Here is a 24,325-nt window from a genome sequence, read left to right as displayed (position 1 = left end):
TTTTCTCTTTTATTTTTGTTTTAGATTGTACTTTTAAAGTATGGAATCTGGTGACTGGGCAGGAAACAATGTCACTGAGGGGTCATCCCAACAATGTCATATCAGTAAAATACTGTAATTGTACAAGTTTGGTCTTCACAGTGTCAACATCTTATATTAAGGTGTGGGATATCAGAGACTCAGCAAAGTGCATTCAAATGCTAATGTAAGGAACTTAAAGACAAATAGTATAAGGAGCAAATAGTCCTTGTTTATAAATATGAGAAAAAATAGGTCTGTGAATGAATTTTTGTTTATTTATACCTGTCTACTTGCAAGGAACATTAACGTGTTTACAGTAAGAATGCCGATAAAGTAAGGTGAAAAAAATTATTGAGAAAATAATATATAAGAGCTCAATATTAAACAGGAAGGGAGAAGTCATATTTGATCTGTAACTAAGTACACATTTCATATTTCCTCACTAACCAAATAAATAAGAAATTAAATTTTCATAGTATTTATTACTTATATAGTTAAATGATTTACATGCTTCTAAATGACTACCACTCCTTGGAAATTGGCTGAAGTCACCATTGTAGATGGTGAAGAAGTACTTGCGACATTTAATTAGCATGTATCGAAAAACTGAGAGTTTTTTTTTTTTTAGGACTTAACACTGCCTTGAGGTTTGCCCATATTTTATAACTTTAGGTTGTGTTGGATAATTGGAGGATGAGTTTGTTTTCTGTGTTTCTTATCATGTATGTCTTTAAAATGTACAGCAGATGATTCTTTTTGCCATAAGGTTGATGAACTGTTGTACATAATTAAAACTAAGGTGAATTCTGTTGGTTTAAATAAGATTAGAAATCATAGGGGTGGTTAATTTTTACTAATTTGTAGAGTGGGGTTTACTAACATTAAATTCTGTTTTGCATTTTGACAACTACTAATTATTTACTGTATTGAATACAAGTCTCTTGAGGGAAATTTTGTAGAAAAAGAACACTGTTATCTTATGTTAGAAATTTACCCATCCAGTTGACTCACTAAAATCTAATTTGAAAAGATTGATTATAACTTGATATTTTAGAAGTTAACTGAGAAAATGTTCCCAAATTTAAAAATACATCTGCCATTTAGAATTTAGCAGAGGAAATAGAAGTAAGTTATGGTTAAGCAATAGTAACTAATCCATATATGATTGGGTTAAAGTAAACAAAAACTAAAAATAATTTTAGAAATTCTCAGTGTCTTTAACTGAAAAGGGCAAATCTTACATATGAAAGGAATATCGGTAGGCTTGCCCCTCAGGGGACTTCTGGAATCTTCAGGAAGATGAATTACCTTTGTGACACTGCATCACTTGTTGAGTTTTTTTTTCTCATACATTTTATTTTATTTTATTTTCATATTTGCACTTGTTGAGTTTTTAAATCATTGTCATCTAATCTTTTCTGAATCATATTGAGGTCATCTTTAACTCAGGACCCAGAATTCCTAGTGTTTAAGAGACTTGCAAATTAAGAGTTTAAAACCATGTCATCTTGTTTTCTTCATTCATTCATTTATTTATCTGTCAAAATGTTCATTTATAAGTGCCAGTCACGTGTGTGTGAAGTGCTGTGCTAGGTAAGGTGCTTACAGTAGGCAGATCTGGTTGCCTGCAGCCAGTTTCCTAGGAATTTAAGGATTTCTAAGCCTGTTTTCCAGAAATGTGACTTATCTTGCTGTTTCACCTCTGTTAAGGTCTTCAGGTCAAATTCCTCTTGGAGAGGCCTGTTCTGCACGTACCAGCTGGACAGTTGCTATTCCTTCTGGGGAAAACCAGACCAGTCAAATTGCACTAAGTCCAACTGGCACCTTCCTCTATGCAGCTTCTGGAAATGCGGTCAGAATGTGGGATTTTAAAAGGCAGAATTTTAAAGGAAAATGTATTTCTTGTATATGGCAAATGTATTTTTTCACTCATTAATGCATGTGAAATCTAATTTTTATAACCCTAGAAGTTAATATAAAATCTTAGACTTTTCTGCTGAATACAACACTCCTAAATGTCTCTTCTGTCCTCATTAGCAAACTCACAATTCTCCTTCTTTAATCTCCATTGCTGGGGAAAATGTATACGAAGGAAAATAGCCTTCCTTAATATATGTCTCCCAGTTGTACTGTTTACTAAGAAGAGATCATGACTCTCACCCTAACCGCATCAGCACCTGTGAAATGATTGTTTTTTGTAACATCAGTCATGCATCTTACATCTCAAAAGTTTTCAGTTTATAAGCTTTACAACTTTGCACATAAATCCTCACAGGATTTTGGTGAATATGAAATAATATATATAAAAGATGAAGTAGTAAGAAGATGAAGTGAGTAGGAAAAGAAAAATGATAAATTGAAGTATGAGCTTTTATCCTTTATTTGAGTGTTTTAGTTCTTTCCATTTTGGCAGCAAGAGAATATTTATTAGTTAACAAATATTAATTCAAGATCAATTACGGCAGGCACTGTACCAACACTGCGGTAGGTACTGGGGCTAAAGTCTAAGCCAGACAAACGTGGGGTCCACCTTCTTAGAACTCATCTCATAAAGGAGGATAAAGGCCATTGAATAAGCAATTACAGGATACTGAGTTAAGTCTGCAATTCAGAAAATTCAGGTAATAATCCAATCTAGAAGGAATTTGTTACTGGTAAATAAGGGGAAAATTATTTTAGAAATTTTGAGGAATAACCAGTTATAACTTGTAATATTTTAATGCATGTCTGAAAAAGTTTAATAAATCTAATTTATATATAAATATATGAGAAAGAAAGAGAAAGAAAAAACACAGCCCTGAGTACTGTTTTAAAAATAAGAGGTAGAAAAATAAAAGGAATACTTGTTTAAGAAAATTAGGAAAGAGAGGAAGACTTGGTTAATTCTTGATTATATTAAACTTGTAGTCAGAGCACCATGGAGGAAGATACTTAGCCATAACATGAGGCAGAAAAGATCAGCTTTTGAAAATATTTACATTTTCTTTTATGCTGAAAAGTTAGAACCTTTGAAACCTGCCTGATTTCAGCAACATGATTAAATACTGATTCATCTTAACAAAGTAAGAAAAGAGTGTTCAAGAAATGGTAATATTCTGGAAGCCAAATATATCTCTGCATCCCAGCAGCTTGACTTGAGGCAGGACTATGAAACAAAGGTTCACTGTCACCCCCTGATAATTGACATCATGTTTTTCTACCAGTCAGATATATTGCTGGTCATTTTCATATCTTTAAAATAACTGAGGAAATGGACTACCTACTTCCTGGTGCACATGTGTGCACACATAGTGCCCATACATGTATGTGTATACGTGTATACATGTGTATATAAGATGGGTGTACATATACATGTATATGTATGTGTGAAAATATATGTGTGTAAAAAGTAATATTACTTTCTCCATATTGTTATTTTCTAGTTATATCAGTGACATAGTTGTTTTAATCCAATTTCACATTGGGCCTCATAACATCAGTCATATGTCTATAACACGTACAGACATTTAACAGGTTAAAGTTTACCTGGATTTAGGTAGGAGTTAAAATTAACATGTAGCAAGTTTTTGGATTTTTGATGCCTTTTTGTTTACTACTTGAATGACATTAGTCACTTTGGAATAACTTGTTTAGGACTTCTGACACTTCCATCATAGTTTGGCCATTTTTTGACTGTTAATTTGAACAGAGTTGTATAGAGGTGGAGTTAAATCAGAAGAAAATGAATGAGCAGTTTTATCAAAGAATATAGATTATTTTTATTGAGGCTTAGCCTTAGCATGCTAAGAAACCAAACAAAATTATTTTTCTTTTTTTTAACCAATTAAATTTTTTATGTAACAAAAGATACCATTTACATTAGAAATAAAACTTTATTCTGATATTTGCTGTTGGACTTACTTTTACTTTCTTTTTTTTTTTCTGACAAAAGTTTATTACTTTGACACATAAAAGAGATGAAATGCTTCATCCCATTCAATTTCTAGAACAAGAATGAATCACTCATTTCCATATTTCTAAGCCATATATGTGAAGAAAGAATTTCAGAGACATTCCATATTTTTCATGGAGTGCTAAGAAATTTTAAAAATATAGAATCCATGCAAATTATGTTGTTCACAGAAATTAAAAATTCATAGTTTCTCTCAAGTTAGTTTCTCTACTTTTCCTCCTTTCCTTTTTTTTTTTTTTTAAGGTCTCAGTCCACAGGAAAGTTAACAGGGCACCTAGGCCCTGTTATGTGTCTTACTGTAGATCAGATTTCCAATGAACAAGATCTAATCATCACCAGCTCCAAGGATAATTATGTCAAGGTGTGTATTATAGATTTGCTGAATTATATTTTCCTACTAGATGATAGATTTAAAGTATTTGCATACACCTAGGACCATTTTCTCTTTATCAGATTTCTTTTTTTCTCATTTCTAGCCTTTACTTTTTCTTCCTGATCTTCCTCACTCATAGTTCCTGATGTTGTTGTCTTATTATTTATATATATATGATCACTTGTCATAGAAGATATGTTGGGTGGGATTTTAAAGATTTCTTGGCTCAATCATCCAACTGCTGCTTAAGTCCCATCATCACCATCATCTATAGTGAACATATTATTGTCTTTAGGTTTTATGCAAGTAGCAGATAAGATGAGGAGAGATGCATAGTTTGATTTTGGAGATGTTAAGTTTGAGGATTTCCTTGTGAAGCCCAGTAGGCCATTTGAAAGGAAAGTCCAGGGCTCAAGATAAGTTATAACTAGACATGTGTGTTTCAGAGCCAAATAGAAGCCATTGTTCAAGGACTTAGAGTAGTTTACATGGCCAAAGGAGCAAGAAGTTGACATGACTCAGCCTTGGGGAATCCTACAAGAATCAACAGGAATAAAAGAGGATACAGTGATAAAGAGAGCTAGGAAGCATATAAGTGCCCCTTTTTAAGGACCTTTGATTAAGAGATGAGAAATGTGTTAGTGACTTGAAAAGAGAGTGGTTAAGGGGAGAGGATTTTGTATTCTATAGACTTGAGTGTGTTTAAATGCTTAGGAGATGCCCTAATCATTTAAAGAGGGTAGTTGTGAACAGAGAAGGGGTGGCAATTGATGAATCAGACCAAAAAAGTGGCAGATCAAAGATGTGAACCTTGGAAAGAAGCAGCTGAAAAGAAATGATGGATAAGAGAATGTCTGAGGATAAAAGCAAACTTTTGTAACTGGAAGGAGGGTCCAGAAAGTTTATTTTTGATCACATTAGCCTTTGAAGGACATCACAAGGTCAACAGCTGAGAGAGATGAGGGCAACTGAAGGGAGGGAAAAGTTCTGAATAGCAGCTCTGGGGTATTTGCAATGACCAGCAGGACTGCAGAGCCACCTAGCAGTGTTGAATTAACCATCATATCACTTATTTAAATTGCAACTGGATTGATAAACAGTATTTTTATCATTGAACATACCATTTGTGCACTCATATGTGAAAAACATTGTTGCCTTTAAAAGCCTAATATGTAAGAAAAGGTAATCTGAAAATAGAACTCAGGTTTATTCTGAGTAATTCATGGCAGGTTTTTTTAGTTGCCTTAGTAAAATATCACAACAAAACAAGTCATGTCTGGTTAATATACATCTCATGTATTTCTATGAATGAACACATACAGGTACTTATTTGTAAGTTAAATAAGGTGACTGCTTTTATTTGGATGTTTGGTGTAACTGAAGGTGCTCTTGGAACTGTGAGTCCCACCCACAGTTTCGAGCCCCCTCATTATGATGGCACTGAAACGCTAACCATACAAGGGCATAACCCAGTAAGTGGGTCCAGAGACAATGGAATCAAGAAATGGGATCTGGCTCAAAAAGACCTTCTAATGCATGGGATAGATTGGTTGCTTCAAAGTCACCAGCACTCTCTATAGGAACTTGAAGAGCCTCTAAGTAGAATTTCATCATTTAAATAAAATCAGTCTCAGAGTAAAGCAGTTACAGTTTCTCATTTTGTTCTGTTTTTGCTTTAGGTATGCACATTCCAAAGAATTATAAGTGTAGCTGAAGTCATAGCAGTGTAAATGGTGCCTCCTCTGCAGAGCATGTTTATACCTCCATGAGTGGTGGATCTCTCACTTCCTGTAGAATGATGGTTGGGTTGAAGTGTTTTGTCAGTACAAATACTGGTGGCTTTCCCTAATTCCCAGAGGAAGAAATTAATTTACAGATGAACTTGTTCTCAGGTTCCAGCGTTCCCTTCTATCCATGTGGGTGCGTTTGTGCTGCTGTTGCTGTCACTTTCCTGCTGACAACCAGATGAAAAGCAAATAAACAAGAAGCATGAATGTTGATAGACAAAATGTGGCAACAGATGCGGACATTAAATTCAATTCTTTTTCTTTTAAAGATATACATTCTTGGATGTAATTTCTATATTATGCATAGAAATATATTTATCCATAAACTATGGTTATAATGTCTGAGCTTATAATTATTGTCTACTCATTTTGAAATGTATAGTTTAGCTCCAGACTTCAACAGAAAGCTTTAGGCCTCTATGTTCTTGTTCAAAATTTAAGGCAGTGATTTTATGAGATAATCCTTAGAGACTACATAGCAGGTTAAAGTTTCCAAACTTGCATGAAATACATCTTAGAGAAAGGTGAGATACTTACTCTTTTGAAGAGGAAATGACATTTGAAAAATTCTGTATACTTTCCAGGTTTTTAGATTCTATAGATTTTTAATATTCTAGCCCTTTAATGCTGATAACACTGATGATAACTAGTGAGGCAAATGCAGAGCAAATTATAGATTTATTTCTTTAAGTCACTAAGAGTGATTGCATACCAAATGATTTTTATAGTTTCCAGGCCAATTCAGGGTTCCAAATATCGAATCTTGTCAGTAAAAACTTTTGTAACTTGTTTTCATATGAAAATTTTGTTTGGAAGGCTCCTCTTATGCGGATAATTTTTCTTTTTTCTCTCAGCAAGTAAAAAATGCACACAAGGATTGGGTCTGTGCCCTGGGAGTGGTGCCAAGCCACCAGTTTTGCTCAGTGGCTGTGGAGTGGGCATTTTGAAACTCTGGAACATGGATAACCTTGTGCCCGTCAGAGAGATGGAAGGTCATGATGGCCCCAGCAAAGCCACAGGTGGTAATCCCACCCACGTTTTTGCTGCAGCTGAGTCAGTTTTCCCGTGTGATCTTTCTCTGCACTGGTTGCTTGTATTCAGATTTAATAAATGCTCTGTTGTCAGCATCTGGGAATGTAGAACATGTGAAATCCTTCTTTTATTACAGTCACTCTAATGGCTGTTCATGCTGTCTTATTTCTATTTTCTGAGGTTCACTGTGGGCACTGAGTTCAGTCTCCCCAGGTTACATGATAATAGTGTTACTCCTGTATCAGCTCTCTGCCTATACTGGGAAGTCTCCTGCCTGATCTTCCCCTGGTGATTTTAATTTTTTTTACTCATTCATAGGTGACTAATTTCTAAAGATTTTCTTTTCCCAGAAAGGCAACAAACTTGCCATTCTTCATATTTAGAACAAATTATTAAAAAAAAAACCCTCTTTTTACCTCTCCCACCTCTTTTAAAATACATGGTATAAATATTTGCTTCCTCCCTCTTCAGATGACTGGATTGATTAATTTATTTGCTCATTCATGATGAATCTCCTGTGTGCCAGGCACTGTCCTAAACTCTTGGGAATAATGAAGTGAACAAAACATAAACAAACCCCAGTTTTATTCTAAGGAGATGAAAAGAAAATAAATAAGTAAAATATGTCAGATGGTGATGAGCACTATGGAGAAAAATAAAGCAAGGGAGAGAGTATTGGGGGGCGGGGGAATTGCACAGTAAGAGTGGTCAGTGAGGACCTCCCTGAGAATGTGACACTTAAGAAGGTGCTTGAAGGAGGTGATGACATGTGAACATAAAAATGACATCATATGTATATAAGCACTTTGGGAAGGAAAGAATATGTACTATAATGTGAGGTGTTTGTCTCCTTCAAATAAAATGTGATTTCTCCTGAATATCTATCTTGAAAATCTCCCTATGTCACTCATGCACCAATTATGTTACTTAATTTAACTTGAGCACCTTCTTGATTCTTTTATCTTAAGTGCATGATAACCCTGATTTTATTTTGAAGCCTCTTCCCTATTTCTGTGGTGTCTCTTATTATTTGTGATGTTCTCATCAAATCCCTCTTTTCATTGAAATTTTCTTCCTCTCTCTCATCTTTAAAGAATATCAAAGACAATTTATTTTGTGTTTTTCTAAAGTGCTTACTTTTGGTGCTTCATTGATGCAATTTCCAAGATGCATGACTTTCTTAAGAGTCACCACTTTTGTTTATCCCCTTGGAAACTTGTTGTGTCCTTGACAGTTTACTGGAAATAACTTAGTATCCCTCAAAGTCATAGGACACTCAGATAAGATTATAAAAGAATTGTGCATCCCTGAGTCCAGCGAGGTGTGAGGATGCTGTAGTTCCTCTCCTCCATGATCCAGTGTTATTTTTGAAGAACTGACATTTCCCTCGGTTTACTCCTGGTGCACCAGATGCAGATGCATTTACCACATAACTTCAAATCAGGAAAATAGACAATAAAATCAGAAGGGCTATTTTCAAATTAGTTCTATGTATTTGTTATTTAACAAACATGTGTACAGGGCTTAGTATCTGCCAGGTGTTGTTGTAAGTGCTTTCAGGCACTGACTCATTTTGTCTTCATGAGAACCCTAGGGGGGGAGCATTATCATCATCCCTGTCTTACAGGAGGGAAAACGGAGGCACTGTGTATTTCACAGTCCTTGTAGTAGTAATTTCATCATATCTGATTTCTGGATCTGTTGTCATTGATTTTTCTTATGATTATGGGTCTCATTTTTCTTCCTTTTCAATGTCAAGTAAAATTTTATTGACTGTTGAACATGACACTGTTGTGTTTGAGCATCAGGACTGTATTATATTCCTTTAAAGAGTGTTGGGCTTTGTCTGTCAGGCACTTAAGTTGCTTGTGGCTCAGCTTCATCTTTCTGAGACTTGTTTTGAACTCTTCTTGGATGCCTACTGACTGCCTTGAATGCTTGATGCTACTCTCGGCTTTACTGGTCAGAACCAAAGCATCTCACAGCCCTCAGTTGCCCTGGGAGTCGTTTGATTTATATGTACCAGTAATTGGTTTTTGGTCTGGCCTTATAGTCTTTACTCATGTGCAGCTTCGCCATAGAGGTCCTCTATGTACATTTACGGAATATTTTTCCTGTAGCTCCATGGTTGCTTTTGCATGCTCTCTCTTTTTCTCTACTTGGTCTTACAAATTCCAATGACTTCATACTTCCCAGATGTTTCTTCCTATCTCTTACCTCCCATTCTGTGATTTTTCTGTTCAGCTCCCCCACCCCCCTGCTGTAGTCTGGAAAGTGCTTCCAGAACCAGAACTAAGTCCATCACAGAGCTTACCTTCTCTGTTTCCCTTTTCTCAGGCATCACATTGCCCAGTGTCTGAAAATAGTTGTTTCATAGATTTTGTCAAGTTTTCACCTTGTTTACAATAGGAGACAGAAACTGGCACAAGTTTTTCTCTCATGACGAGTAGTGGTGATCATCTTACATTTCATATGCCAAAAATTGAACTCCCAACCTTCCTGAGGCTCACTCTGTAGCCTTCTCTATCTCAGTCAATGGCTTCTCTGTCTTCTCTGTTGTTCAGACCAGAAGCTTTCATTCCTCCCTTTCTTTCACACTTCATATCCGAACCACCAGCAAATTCTGTTGGTGTTGTCCCTTTAAATTACATCTAGAATCTGACCACTTCTCACCATGTCTTTTGCTGCCTCACCAACCCTAGTCACCATCAGCTCCTGAATGACTACAGGGGCCTCCTAAACATGGTCCCTTGCCCATGTGTGGTCTATTCTCAGCACAGAAGCCAGAGTAATTTTTTAAAAACACAAGTCAAATCATGTTTCTGCTTGGCTGAAAAGCTTGTGGTCATCCGTTTCATGTAGAGACGAGCCCATACTGGGCCTGGCCCCCTGAGCATCTGTTCTCTCTCATGTCACCTTCCAGTGCCCTTTGCCAGGCTCCTTCTCTGACAACACCCATCACCTCTCTGCTGGTCTTTGAACACAGCAGGCTCACTCAAGCCTTAGGGCATTTGCTCTGGCTGATCTCTTTGCCTTCAGACCTTCTTCTAAGTTCTTTCTTCCTCAAGAAGGATCACCTTGCCATCTTATTTAAAACTGTAATCTCTCCTCTGACCTGCTCCCCCTGCTCCCCTTTGCTGTGCTCTTTTATTTTTCTATAACATTTATTACTTTCTAATAAACTTTACAATCTAATTATTTATTATGGTTTATTGTCTGTCTCCTTTTGCTAGAATGTATGATCTATAAAGACAGAAAATTCTATTTTTTATTTATTTGTTTATCCCAGTCACCTTAAATAGTGCCTAGAGCACAGCAAGTTCTCAATGAAAATATGTTGAGTGGATGGTTGAATGGGATAAATGAAATGGATAAATGAATAAATGAATGAGCATAACCCCTTACTATTTTCAACATACATGTGTTGTGTAGGTTGATGAGAAGATTATTATTTTTCTCTGACTTTTATTGAGATATAATTGACATACAGCACTGTATAAGGTGTGCAATATAATGATTTGACTTACATGTATAATGAAATGATTACCATAATAAATTTAGTTAACATACATCATCTCATGTAGATACAAAAAAAAAAAAAAGGAAATAAAGTGTGTTTTTTATTCCTGTGATGAGAACTCTTACAGGAGAGAAGATTATTGATTAAGAACTAGAAATCCTGGATTAGAGGCTCTGCTCTGTGCTCCACTGTGTTACATTGGACAAGTCACTAAACTTCCTTTATCCTTGAAATGGACCACATAAACTTTGAAATGCTTTTTAAATATAAAATTCCATGCTAACTGTTTTTTTGGCTTTGGATTTATTAGGAAATTAGAGAAAAGCAACATTCCCCTTTTAGAGCCATGAGAGACATGGTAGAAAAAAGTGACTGTCTAATGACTGGTCCCCAGTACCCTCATGTTGGGTGAACAAAAAATAAGTTTTCTCAGAAAAACTTAGTATCTTCTATGTTCTCTGATAGGCAGAGTGGTCCACTTCTTACTAGCCCCCTGCTTTTCCTGTGGGCTTCTGCTGATTTCACCAGAACATAACTCTTCCTGACTGTTGACAGAGCCACCAGCTCCCTAGAGTCCCTGCCCGGCCCCCAGACTCTGACCTTACTCTGGGCTCTTATGCCTAAGGACCTCTGACCTTGTCATATCAGTGTGGTATTTAGGAGATAGGGTCCTGGAGTCTGTCTAGATTCAGATCATATTTTATCACTTATTATGTGATCTTGGGCAAATTACTTAACTTCTCTAGAACTCAATTTGCTCATCAGTAAATAGGGGATAATAGCATTATCTAAATCTTATGGTAGGCAAGGAGAATTAAATTCATTAATCTATGTAAGGTACACATAGTGACAATGGCTGGCACATAGTAAACCCTTGATAATAGGAGCTATTTTAAATTTCATTATTATGGGTAACTGATATGCTTATGGGACAATGTAAATTTCTACTTACGTCTATTAAAGAACTTTTCAGAAAATCATTCCATGATAAGTAATTCTGAGAACTTACTTCTTTATCTTTCCACATTTTTTCACGTTCATTTTTAATTTACTATTTTGTAGTGATCAAACTGAGAATTTGGAAGGCTTGAAATTTGCAAGATGGTCAAATGTCTGACACAGGAGATCTGGGGGAAGATATTGCCAGTAACTAAACATGAATGAAGATAGTCATAAACTGAATACTGTGATAATACTCCGTGTTCTTTATGGAATATGTTGTCCTGCATTTTACTAGACAAAATTATGAGTGGGATTAACTGGGAAATATATCTGAGTCCAACTGCTGAGTATAAGTGGTATTCTAATAAAATTGTGTACTATCCTGTGTGCTTAATTTTAATATATACCAATGCATGTATATCCAACAATTGATATACTGCTTGATTCACACTTTTATCATGGCTGGAATTTTGTGCCTAGCTATTAAAAAACACCTTCAGATTATTTGAAATACAAGATATCTGCCTCTGTGACAGTCAGAAAATACACCTGGAATACAATGCAACCCATTGTTAACTCATTCATATAGTCTGTTTAGCTGATTTACATATTTAAACATGTCAAGAATGTTAGTCAAATTGTGATCTGCTTGTCTGGTATTTATATCAGTCTACAGAGGGTCCCCAAATTTGAAAGCTCTTTTAATGTAATGGAAAAGAAATGTGAGTGTATTATTGATGACTTTTCATAAGATGGAGTTGACCTTAATCTACTAACAAAGAATGTTAAGCAGTTTGTGTTAAATGTTGATGTTTACTTGTATTGACCAAAGTTTTGTAGCTGAGCTGTACTCTGTGCTCAGGACTAGAATGCTGTTAAATTGTTTTATTAGTGCTGTGCATACATTCTGTGATGGGAAACTTTTTCTTTTTTTCAAGGTGGAGGTAGTAGGTTTATTTGGTTTTCCAGTGAAGATACTGGGGATTGAACCCAGGGCATCGTGCATCCTAAGCATGTGCTACACCACTTGAGCTATACCCTCCCCCTGTGATGGGAAAGTTTTTTGATGTCCTAACAGAAATATATTCTGATCTATTTTCTATGGAGTTGTTTCTATTATCACCTTTTAATTTCACTTTTATTTAATAGTATTTCTTTCCCTTTTTATCTAATTTTTATATGCTGCTAAATATATTTTAAGTATACTGTGTTTGCAAACCTTCGTAGCCATGATGAGAAATTTATCATCTGTAGTAGGAAAAGCTATGTAAATAGGTAGAATGTAAAGAGAGGAAATCATGCTGTAACTGTATGAATTTTTAAAAGCTGTAGATTGAATTTTGGAAAAGAATGTATAATTTAACTGCCTGCTCAGAATAATTAATTTGTAAATTCTGCAAGTTGAATTTTTATGTGGATGGTATGACACTTGAAAATACTGTCTTGTGATTTTTTTCCCCTGAAAATACCCGGATGTAGTTAGTGGCGCGGCATGAGCGGCAGGGGGGCGGAGGAGGAGAAGGGGGGGAGAGGAGGGGGAGGACCCTGAGCGGTAGTGAGAGGAGAAGGGCCCAGAGAGGCGGCGGCGGGAAGAAGGGAGGCGGCGGCGGAGCGGACAGAAGACCGGGGAGGCAGTCGCGGTCCGGGGCTGAGCCGGACGCGTCTTACACGCACGCTCGCCGCTGCCCGGGCTTGAGAGTGAGCGTGGTGTAGGCGGAGGGAGATGGCCTGGGAGCGTATTATTTCAGAATCTCTTATGTTAGTTGTGTGTGTCCAGAGTGGAGATATAAAATTCATAATTTAGTACAGATTGTGGATGAAAATATTTGAAAAAACCTGAGCTAACGGTTCACATTCGGAGAATGGCATCAGTGTATCACTGCCTACCTGAGGTGGAGATCCACGGGAGAGTCCCCTGGGGTCAGCGCTGGGTGCAGGGCAATGTTCGCATCTTGTCTATGTGCCAGATAATGGAAAGTAGAACACTGATGATGTCCAGTAGGGAAATGTTAAGGTACCAGAACCTTCAAATAGAGAACTGAGGTTTCATATTGCCTTTGAACCCTGATAAACTGATCCAAATACAGTGTTTTTTTTTTTTTCTTCTTTTCAAGTTTTGGCTACATATCCAGAAAGATATGAGCCTTATACTCTCTGATTATCTAAAAATAAGGCAGGATTTCACAGGATTTGCAACTAGATTAAGACAAAATTTTTAGGGATTTTAAAAGTGGTGTCTAGTTTACTTACACATTCATGAAAAATGATATGCAAGTGTATATAGACCTTTACATTATTTTGTTTTCTAGAACATGTACTTGGAATAATAAGCAATTATATTCTGGTCTCAATACCATATGCTATTTATAGGTAGAGCTCTGGGAACTTATAAAGTCCCAATTTTATATGACATTTGGAGTTGTAACATATGGACAATCTCATAGAAGAAAGAAGTCCTCCAGCAAACTTTCCTGAAATTGTGTGGGTGTTGGAATAGAAAAAATAAGAATGAGTATAGAAAAAAAAAGTAAAAATATAGCCCTTAAAATATAATTAGGGAAGATGAAGTTCAATCATATAAAATCTTTTGGAAGTTGTGTGTGTGTGTGTGTGTGTGTTTGTGATATATAATGGTGTTAAGAAAGCACATATGTGAGAGGTAGGATTACAGGTACTTTTATAAAATGTGGTTTAGTAGTGGTTAAGAGCATAGATTCTAAAATAAGACTGATATGGGTCCAAGTGTTGTCCTCTGGAAACCTGGTTAACTCCTGTGACTCTGAGCAAAGTTATACAAATCCGGGAGTACTCTTTTCACTGTATTTAATATGAGTAGCTCTTCATAGAATAGTGTGCTGTGACAGTCATGACATAAGACATGATGCACCTAACTCATAAGAATGTTATGAGGATTATATAAGAAAAGAGTATAAAGCACCAGGCTTGATGTTCAGTAATTACTCATAAATGATTGTATTGTTTATTTTTGCCTATTTTTCTTGCAGGACTTATAAAAAATCTCAAACATTATTTTTGTAACAAGAATAAAAACAAAATAGACCTATAAAAATATTAGGCATGGAATATATTACTTTTATAATATACAGGGTATGGTAGGGAGACATTTCTATTAGGAACAGCTAAAATTTTCCCAAACATTTTTCCTACACTGATTTTTCCATTATTTCATCAGAAAATGCAAGTGAGAGTAAGGTTGATTGGGCCTATAAGCACTATCTGTATGAAGTTTATGTTGAAGGTAAAATGCAGTACATTGCTTATTGGTAAACATATAGTATGAAGTAGATCTATGTAAATTAAACATTAAATTGAGAAATATTTATTCTAGTCATATCTCCTCTGTTACACTGAAACCATTTTAATTATAGCCATAATTATTGCATCCCACTTGAAAAAATTAATTCCAGCCTTAACTAATCCTTTGTATTTGAAAAGAAATGACATTTTAGAAGATGGTAAATTTAGGAGAGCTATACATTCTTTGATGCCCCTCCCATAGAGAAGTGAAAGTTACTTCCCCTACCTTGAAACTGGGCTAAATTTAGTGACTTGCTTTATCAAGAGAATGTAGGAGAAATAACTTTCTGGGACTTCCAAGGCTGTGGCATAAAGGGCCCTGCAGTTTCTGCCCCAGCCTTTTAGAATACTCGCATTGGGGGAAGTTGGCTTCTGTGTAAGAAACCAGACTACCTTGGGACCCTGCACCGTGATGAAACCCATGGTGACCATATGGACAGGCTGTATGTAGAAAGAAGGGAAGGTGTCTAGGCAACCCAGCTATGTCAGCCATCCTAAGGTGTCAGACATATCAAATGAGACACCTTAATAGACATATTTGCTCCAGGAGCTATGACATGGAGAGAAACTGAAGAATTGAAGCAACAGCCAGAATGAAATCTAGGTATATGGCTCCAGTAGAAGAATTCCAGCTGTCTCCAGCCAGTCAAGCCATCCAAGCTGAGGCCCCGTACATCTTAAAGAAATGCACCATCCCCATTGTGTTCTGCCCAAATTCCTGACCCACAAATGATGACTACAACGGAAGGTATTGGTTTATGCCTCTAACTTTTAGGGAGGTTTGATATGCAGAAATAGATAACAAGAAAAGAGCCCCTATTTATAAATCAGAGGCACATAGTAGATTTACTATGAATCTATGAAACTGTCACTTCCCCCATTAATCACACATGCCTAAACCACTCATTTACCAAAGCTGAGCCGACTGTATAGTCACAAGAACTTGCAACATGAGTGATCGCAACATAAGCAGCAAACGAACGAAAAGATCCAACATAATTTTTTTTCAAATTATCAATCCTTGCCATATATTCTTACCAAAGCAAACTCTTGAGCTCTCCTTCCATCTGGAGGCAGTTTTGCACCAAAACCTGCAGCTGGGAACATTTTATCACTGTCATAATCTTGAACGTTTTCCCCCACTGCTGTCAGTGCCACTCCACAGGCACGCAGTTGATGAAGATTTATGTAGTGGAGAGAAGTGGGCTGGGAAGGGTTGCCTGATGACAGAAAAAAATATTTCGAACGTAAGTGATCAGGCTAAAGATAAAACTTTTGGACATTTTTTAAATATCTATTTCAGATTGAAATACTAAAAATTATATATTTTTGTCTACATACATAGTATCTTTTGGATAGAGTTTGACATCGTGATATTTATTACATTAGACTAGACATGTAGAAAGTTTCTCAAATATGTGCTAAGCATATGCAGATTTTTTTCAAGGGTTATTTCTCATTGTCAATGCCATAGGCTATTCTTGATTTTCAGCCTCAGAAGAAGGATAAGAGTACTTTTGTTAACCTTATTTTATTGTAATATTTATTTTTAAAAATTTGGGTGCCTTTAGCTTGAATCTTTATGCCTATAGTCAGAGGCCCCCAACTGATTTAATGGGCTTCAGTAATTCTGAAGCCTTCTTAAAGTTGTATCACAAATAGAAATTGATTATTTGTGCCATATCCTAATTTAATCTCTTTAAAACAGAAGAGCATAATGATTTAAAAATCCATGCTAATTAAATACCAAGATCTCAAAAAAATTATTCAGTTTCTAACTGGACATTAAGCTAGAAGCCCAAAGCCTCTAAGTCTTGCCATTTCCAGGGCAACAACTATAAAAGCCTGTAATAAACCCTACTGCAGTGTTTGCTGGGAAGACAAAATAAGATTATGTATGAGGAAGTGATTCAAAATCATAAAGCACCATAGAAATATAAAGTTTAACTACTACTGCTGTGATTACCTGGGCATCCACAAGGCTCTGGATTTTCAATATGCAGTGCTGTGGGATATTGCATTTGAATAAACATGAATTTGAGAGATGAAGTAATACACTTGTTATCCTTAAACACACTGAGATTCACATTCACTTGCCCTAATTATCAGCACAAAGGCAGCCTGAAAGTCCACTTAGTTTCTTAAGTGAAAATGGAAATTAAAGGGGACTTGTAACAGCTGATAAAACCGCAATTCTACCTTAAATTATTGCCTGAAGAAGGAAAGCCTCAAAGCATAGTTCTTTTTAAATAGGGAAATAATAATAAGGCCTTGAGATCCAAAGAGAAACAAGATGAAGGAAAGATCTTCCTTTGGTTTATAATGCATATAATTGTACCCAGAGCATTTTTGGTTTAAAAATAATTCATTGTGTAAATGCATTTATATTTCCAAATGATTACCAGCATTCAAGGGCTGTTTCCACGTGACAAAATTTCTAAAATGACTGTCTCCTGACCAAGATGGGCCTTAGTGCTCCCCTCAGCTGAACTAGCCTTTAGAAAGTTTTCTCCTAACTACAGGCCCCTGACTTCTTATTTCTTACAGCATATACTTCAGAAAACTTGGAATTGCACATTCTTTCTCTGATCCTCTGAGATGCAAATCTTCTTTAATCCTGGAATGTCTTTCTTAGGGATCTGGGAGCTGTCCCGTTGAAATGTAACTGTGAAGGAAATGCCAGGCTGGGCTAACTCTTAAATCTAAGTGTAACAAGTGTTGGATTACTGACCTGAGTTCTGCTGGGCCTAACTTGTAAATCTAACATAATAAATGTCAGTATGCTGATTCTCTGCTCATGTTCTCTTTGCTAGCCAGCTAAATTTTCAGAAACACATATCTGGGCTTGGAATGTCTGTTTGCTGCCTCTGCTTTTGTGATAATGATGCTGCTAAAAGCTGTTCCATGCCTATTGGTTGAAAACCCCAAGCTCGTAATTAATCCTATAAAGCCTCATCACACGTCTTGGAGGTGCTCAGAGCCTCAGAGCAGAAGCCCCTCTGAGCCCACCTGCATAAGAAATCTGAGTACTCCAACCCTCCGAGTGGTGCTTGTTTCTTGGCTGGCTTGTCGTTTCTGTAACACTCTTACATTATTCCGAATGGGATTTTCTTCTTTTGCTTTCTTCATCCACCCACCCATCCATCCTCCATACTTCCTTCTATTCATCAATTCAGCAGACATTTATCTCCTGCTCATTGGGTATTCATGGGGCATGGCTGATCAGACAGATGGATGGATGGACGGATGGGAGGAATGAATCAGCACTGTGTCTTTACCCTAACCTCTCATGCTGGGACTCCTGAGACTTGGTACATGGGCTCCTTCCCAAGGCTGTATGCCCTGGGTGGTTGTCTTGGAGAGGCCAAGGCCAGGGAGGGGTGGAGCACCTGTCTGCTCCTTGCATGGTGACAGCTGCCAGCTTATTGGCAGCAGGAGACCACACACCCTGTTCTGCTGCCCCAAGCACAAGAAGCTCCTGGTCTTCCCCAAACTGATGTGCTGGGTGCACGTTCCAGGCTGACTTGAAGCAGGTAAAATTGGATGCTAAGCAAGTGCCCCCCCCCACTCCCAGGAACCCTCAGGCAGGAGCCATGATGGGAGTCCCCGCATCCCTCACCCAGGTTGTAGTGGGGCCCCCTGCCCCAGGCCTCATGTCTCCCCACTTCTGCCATCGTGGACAGGACAGTCTCACAAGTAATGGGGCCTCTGGTGGCAGGGGCCTTGGAGGTGGCAGACACTGGTCATCCCCACCCTCCATCCCCGGGGAAGGAGAGCTCTCTTGGCTGTTTCCACTCCCACCTCACGTGCTGGGGAGCGATCACCCGGGGTGAGGGTGGACAGTGCTCACTAGTGCTCTGTCCCCTTTAGTGGCCTTGCTGCTCAGGACCAGCCATGTCTCCAGTTTCTCCACAGGGCCAGAATGGGACCCTGGGTGCTGTCCTTTCCCACCACGTGAGTTTAGGGCCTCCTGCACCTGAGACCCCTCTTGTTTTCCAGGCCTGGGACGCTCTGTGCTGAGCACCATGGCTGACATTCCTGTCCCCTGTGGGTTCCCCAACTCAGTAGCAGAAGTGCGATCCATCTCTGTTGTGGAAGCAAAGGAAGGAGGGAGGGAGGACCAGTGAATGCATGAGCACACACACACGCATTTCTGAAGACCATTGGTGCCTGGTGTCCCTTTTGCAGTTCAGGGACAGGCTGATGGGGAGACAGTGTCCTAAGTGCTCTCAGAGCCAGCCGTGGGGGGAAATTCACTCCTGCCTCAGCTCCCTGCATGTGTGCCCCTCCCTACTTCCCCACCTCCCAGGCCTGCAAGGAACTAAGATTGTTCAGTGATGGGAGAACTTAGTGCTCAGTCCGTGCTAAGGGATGGAAGATCAGGCTGTGTGTCTAGGTCATGTGGGGTCGGTTTCTGCTCAGGTTGCGCTAACGGTGAGGATTTCTCCTTCTGTCAGCAGAATATTCAATTGGGGGAGTGTGAACGCCACCCACAGGGTACTGTTCCCACCTGCCCCACGTTGTTTGGGGGCAGCATGGGCCTGATGTTGGGCCGGGTCCTCCCACTCTGCGGATTTTGGGAACAAACTGCCAACTGGGGAGGGGCCTCAGCACTCCCCTCACCTGGCCGCCCTCTCCTTCCCCATCATCTCTACTGCATCCTGACACCTGCTCCCTCTCTCCTGCCTTCCCTCTTGTCTCCCTCTGGCCCCTACTCCCCTCTTCCTGAGTGTTCCTATCAAATTTCTGCCTCCTTTTCTGTAGGAAGTTTCACATCACAGAGACCACCCCAGCGTGCCCGAATGGTGACTATGAGGTGGAGCCAGACCATGGACACGAGAGGAACAGTTTTCTGAAAACTCATAATATCAAGACCTTTTATATTATGCCCTTGCATCAGTGAAAGGTAGGTTCCAGAACTCCTCCCATGCTGAGCCTTCTCAAAGACTGACGGCTCCTTCTTTCTCCTCAGATCACTGCTTCTCTAGCTTGAGCTCTGTGCACACTGGAGGGTGCCCCTGCTAACCTTGTTCCTGGGCCCAGGCTTAGGCCATGTGGGGAGGGAAGTAGGGGGGGTCATGGGGTCCTCCAGGGCTGGGCCATCCTGCATCCTCCCACACCTCCCCTCTGCCTCTCCAGTAATCAGGTTAGAGAACCCTCTGCAGGAGGTCAGGGATGGGGTGCCCTATGGACTGAGGGGTCTGTGCACAGAGGAAGGCTTGTGACCACCCTATGTGTGGCGCTGGAGGTCACTCTGCCCAGGGAAAGCGATCTGGACATGATCGAGTGTGACTGAGCCACTTCCAGGGCTCAGGTGAGGGGTGTTGGGCTCAGGTGACCCCAGTGCTCCTTCAGGACACAAGTAGGTCAGATACAAGGGAGAACTTTGAGATTTGCTACCTGGTGCATCCACAGGCTGTGGGATGCAGTGGTGCTCATGTGACTTGGGGACCATGGACAACAGTGACTGGCCAGGGGAGAGAAATGGGGCTTAGAGCAGGACAGGCAGGCACGGCAAGCAGAGTCCTGAGGAAGGGGGTGAGTGTGTGGGAGGACAGCAGGCGTGGGCATGGCGGGGAGGAGGGTGGGGTGAGAGATTTGGGTGACCAGCCAGGGTCAACCTGGGGACAAGGGAATTGGGGGGCACTGAGGAGGGAGGCCTGTGAGCCACTGCTAGGATACAAGAGGTTCTGAGCAGGGGAGGGAGCCTCAGTGCCCTGCAGGGATGCCACCCCACGCATCAAGTGGAATCAAGCACCAGCATCAGTCATGATTGTGGTTTGAGGGAGAATGGGGTGACGAGGTTTGTACAAGGAGCAGCCCCTTTGGAGAAGCTTGGGATGAGAAGGATAGCGAAAAAGACGAAAGTCAGAATGGGGGTATTTGGGAAGGCCCCTGGGGCCCGTGGGTGGCATTCATCAGCCTCGTGCTGACCCAGCTGGGCGGGGTCCATGAATCCACACAGGAGTCCGAATCCACCCCAGGATTCGGGGCATTAATCTGGTTTTCAGACTTGGGGGCATCTGAGAGCTGCATGTTTGGAATTGGGTTGCTGGTTCTTCTCCCTGCTGTGTCTGGCGAGCAGCAGGCCTTGAGCAGGCGGCTGTGATCTCCCTGCTTTATCACTTTCAGGCACCCTTCCCAACAGGCAGGACGTGCGTGTCCATTCATAGCATTTCTCTTTGCCCCACGTCTGCACAGGTATTTCCAGGGCTTAGTCTCTCAGACATAAAACCGGCCTAAAGGAAGAAGTTCATGGCCGTGTGCTCCCTGCTGGTGCAGCTCCTACACTGCCAGAAGGTGCTCCAGGCGGAGATCCCTTTCTCCAATGTCATGACCTGCGGGGACGATGACAAGGTATGTCAGCCCAGTGCCCACAGGCCGGTCCCGCTCCGAGTCCCCACCTGCCTTTTCTCTCAGCGCAGTCCTGCTGCAGCCGGGTCCCCCGCCCACTGCGGGCTTCCTGGCTCTCCTGTCAGCGGCCCCTTCCTTCAGTCCTTCTAGTTGATGGGACACGGCCTCCAGCACTTGACCGAGGTTCCTTTTGTTGGCGTCTCTGCAGGTTAACCTGGGCAGCATTTTTCATCTTTCTTCTTGGGTTGGTCAGAGTCACTTCCAATCTTTTTTAGTCTTCTGCTGGGGTGGGGCGGGGTTTGGGGTGAAATTCTGGAGCTGAGACGGGGAAGCACTGTGCAGAGGGAGGTGGTCCTCAGTGTCCACTTCAACCACACAGGCCTGGTGTCTAACCCTGGGCCAGCAACCCCGATCTGATCCCCTCCAGGGAAGACCTCAGTCCTCTGGGGCAGGAAAGCTGTGTCCCCAGGGCCTGGGGTGAATCCTGTGCTCCACCACTTTGTAAGAGCTTTGAGTGTCTTCTGTTGGGGACAATGGCAGGCCGGTTTCATGGGTGGTGAAAGAATTTATGAGAAGCAAGGAGAAGGTTAAGAACAAAAGGAAAATTTAGTAGGTACCCTGCTACAGGCAACAGTGGCCACGCAGATGAGAGGGGCCACACAGGTGTGAGCCCTGACTGTGAACTTGCAGGGTCTTTTATTGTGGAAGGCTCTGTGGACACAAAGGGATGGGGGGACAGATGTTTGATTGGCTGAGTGCAGTAGGAGGCTTTGGTATATGAAGGATCATGGATTTACGACTCCAGGAAGATGGATACAGGGGCCAACATGAAAGGGCAGTGGGATTGATGACTCTGATAAGAGGAAATGTGGGCTGAAACAGGCCGGCCTGATCTGCAGGGAGGTGAGCCATCTCCCAGGGCTGTTAGCTGTGCTAAGGCAGACACATGACAGGACAGGGGGTACTTGTTTTTTCCGAGATTGCAGGCGGACATGGGAGATCCCAGGAGTCAGGGTGCAGGGCCTCGGCAGGAACCAGTTGGCACCGCATTTTCCCCACGTTGTCTTGCCCTTGGCGCTCCTGCCCCTGCCCTTCCACCAATGCCTGTGCCTCCTGAACATTCCCCATCATTTCTATTTCTGTTCACGAGTTTGCACGGCAGTGACCAACTGCCTATTTCCCGAGACCGCATTGCAGTCTTCTGCACTCTGGATTTCGCTGCCTTGTGGGCTTTATATCTTCAAAAGGAATTTCATCACGGCAGTTTTCGAAGCTTTTCAGGAAGCAGCAAAATCCTGCTGACTCACTTGCGGTGCCTTATCCTAGAGGAATTTTCTTTTGTGCGTGTGATTTTTATTTTGAGCTCATACTTGGGAAAACTTTATTTGGAAATTCCTTAAGAGCTCTGATGATGGTGAACTCCATCAAGAAGATTGGCCTTTCCCCTGCCAGCCATGAGGGAGGCTGTAAGATGAATGCTTGGCTTGTGGTTTTGATACAGGAAAAATGTGGGGCGAGAGGAGGGCCATGTCCCAGGTCTTGGTTGAGCCCTTGGTACTCGCACCCCAGCAAGTGTGGGTCCTTGGCTTCTTCTGTGGCCACAAACAGTTGAGTAAAGGTAGATTTACTCAGAGAGACACACACTCCACAGACAGTGTGGTCTCTCTCCCTCAGAGAGAGCGGCCACGAGGTGTGGGGATGTTCATTTTTACAAGCTTGGTAACTTCAAGTGATCACAGATTGGAGGGTTATTCCAACTGCTTCACGGAAGGGGCTGGGATTCCCAGGAATTGGGCCACGCCCACCCTTTGACCTCTGCTGGTCAGACTTGAACCTGTCCTGGCACCTGTGGGAGTCCTATTAACATGCCATTGTGTTTTAATGAGCATCGTATTTTAATGAAGCTTGAGGTCTACTGGGAGAGGAATCTTCCACCTTTTTGGTGCTCATTGCTGTGTCTTTCTTTTAACTGTTATGCCCTGCCCTCTGGTCTCAGTTTCTAGGGGTCTCAGGTGGGGAAGCTGGCCCCAGGACAGACAGGTGCAGACACTACTGAGGTCCCTGGGGCAGAGCCAGGTCTGAGACAGGCGAGCAGTTTCACTGTCCCCACTGCACAGTGTCCCCGGTCAGTATTTGCAGATGGAGCCTCTCGGGGCCTGGGGTTCAGCCAGAGGCCTTCGACCTCCCTGGACACCTTGCTCAGGCCCCGGGTTTCCTGTGAGAGCCCGTGAAAATAAGGGCTCAGGAAACACTTGTCTCCTCAGGCTGCAGCAGCTGGTCCGCTCCAGGGCCTGCACCCCTGCTGTCCTGGCGCTTCGGGCCCCCAGTCACTTTCCTTACCTTCTTGACTGTTGAGTTGTGCATTTCAAAGTATGTGTGAGTTAATACATTTACCAGAATTTGTAACAGGAGAACTTTCAGGAGTTCTTGTTCACCATACTGCCAGAATAGAAACCAGGATTTAATCGCTGTCTTCTTCCCCCAGCGTCCCCACCCCCAGCCCTCTTGACTGAACTTGACCCCTTGGGAATGGAACGGGGGGAGGGGAGTGAGGCGCACAATTGAAACACGTGTCTAAAATGTAGGATCACAATAAATAATAATTAGTGCAATACTTTAAAAAATCAAATGTAACACAAAAGAATCCACAAAGACCAAAAAAAATCAAATTTCAGGTGAAGCCAGGGCAGTCCAGAGCCATCCTGGAGCCCAAGGTAAGGTGTGATTGCCCCCAGGACCCCTCAGAGAGGAGGGTTGATAAGACCTAAGGGTCCAGACTTTTCCCAGGCAGAGCATGCTGACTGGTGAAAGGAGCCTGTGAGCCCTAGATTCAAGCTGTTGGATTAACCCACACAGTTAGGGTTGGTCTCTCCTTTGCGAGACTGAGCAGCCTTCGCAGTGTGCCCCCTTGAACCTCAGAGCACCAGCACCCGCCCCTGCTCCCCTCATGGCTCCTGAGGTCAGGGACGAATTGCACACCTGAGCTCACTGGCCCACATTCTCTTGCCAATGTCTCCAGGCCCCTC

General features: G+C 41.1%; 1 pseudogene; it reads left to right on the top strand.

The window, feature by feature from the left end:
- Positions 1-24,325, top strand: part of LOC140686999 (kinesin-like protein KIF21A) — a 46,595-nt pseudogene that overhangs the window by 13,852 nt on the left and 8,418 nt on the right.

Source organism: Vicugna pacos, chromosome 18, assembly GCF_048564905.1.
Source record: "Vicugna pacos chromosome 18, VicPac4, whole genome shotgun sequence".
NCBI lineage: Eukaryota > Metazoa > Chordata > Mammalia > Artiodactyla > Camelidae > Vicugna > Vicugna pacos.
Note: the sequence above shows the minus strand (reverse complement) of the source record. Positions and strands in the feature narration are given on the sequence as shown.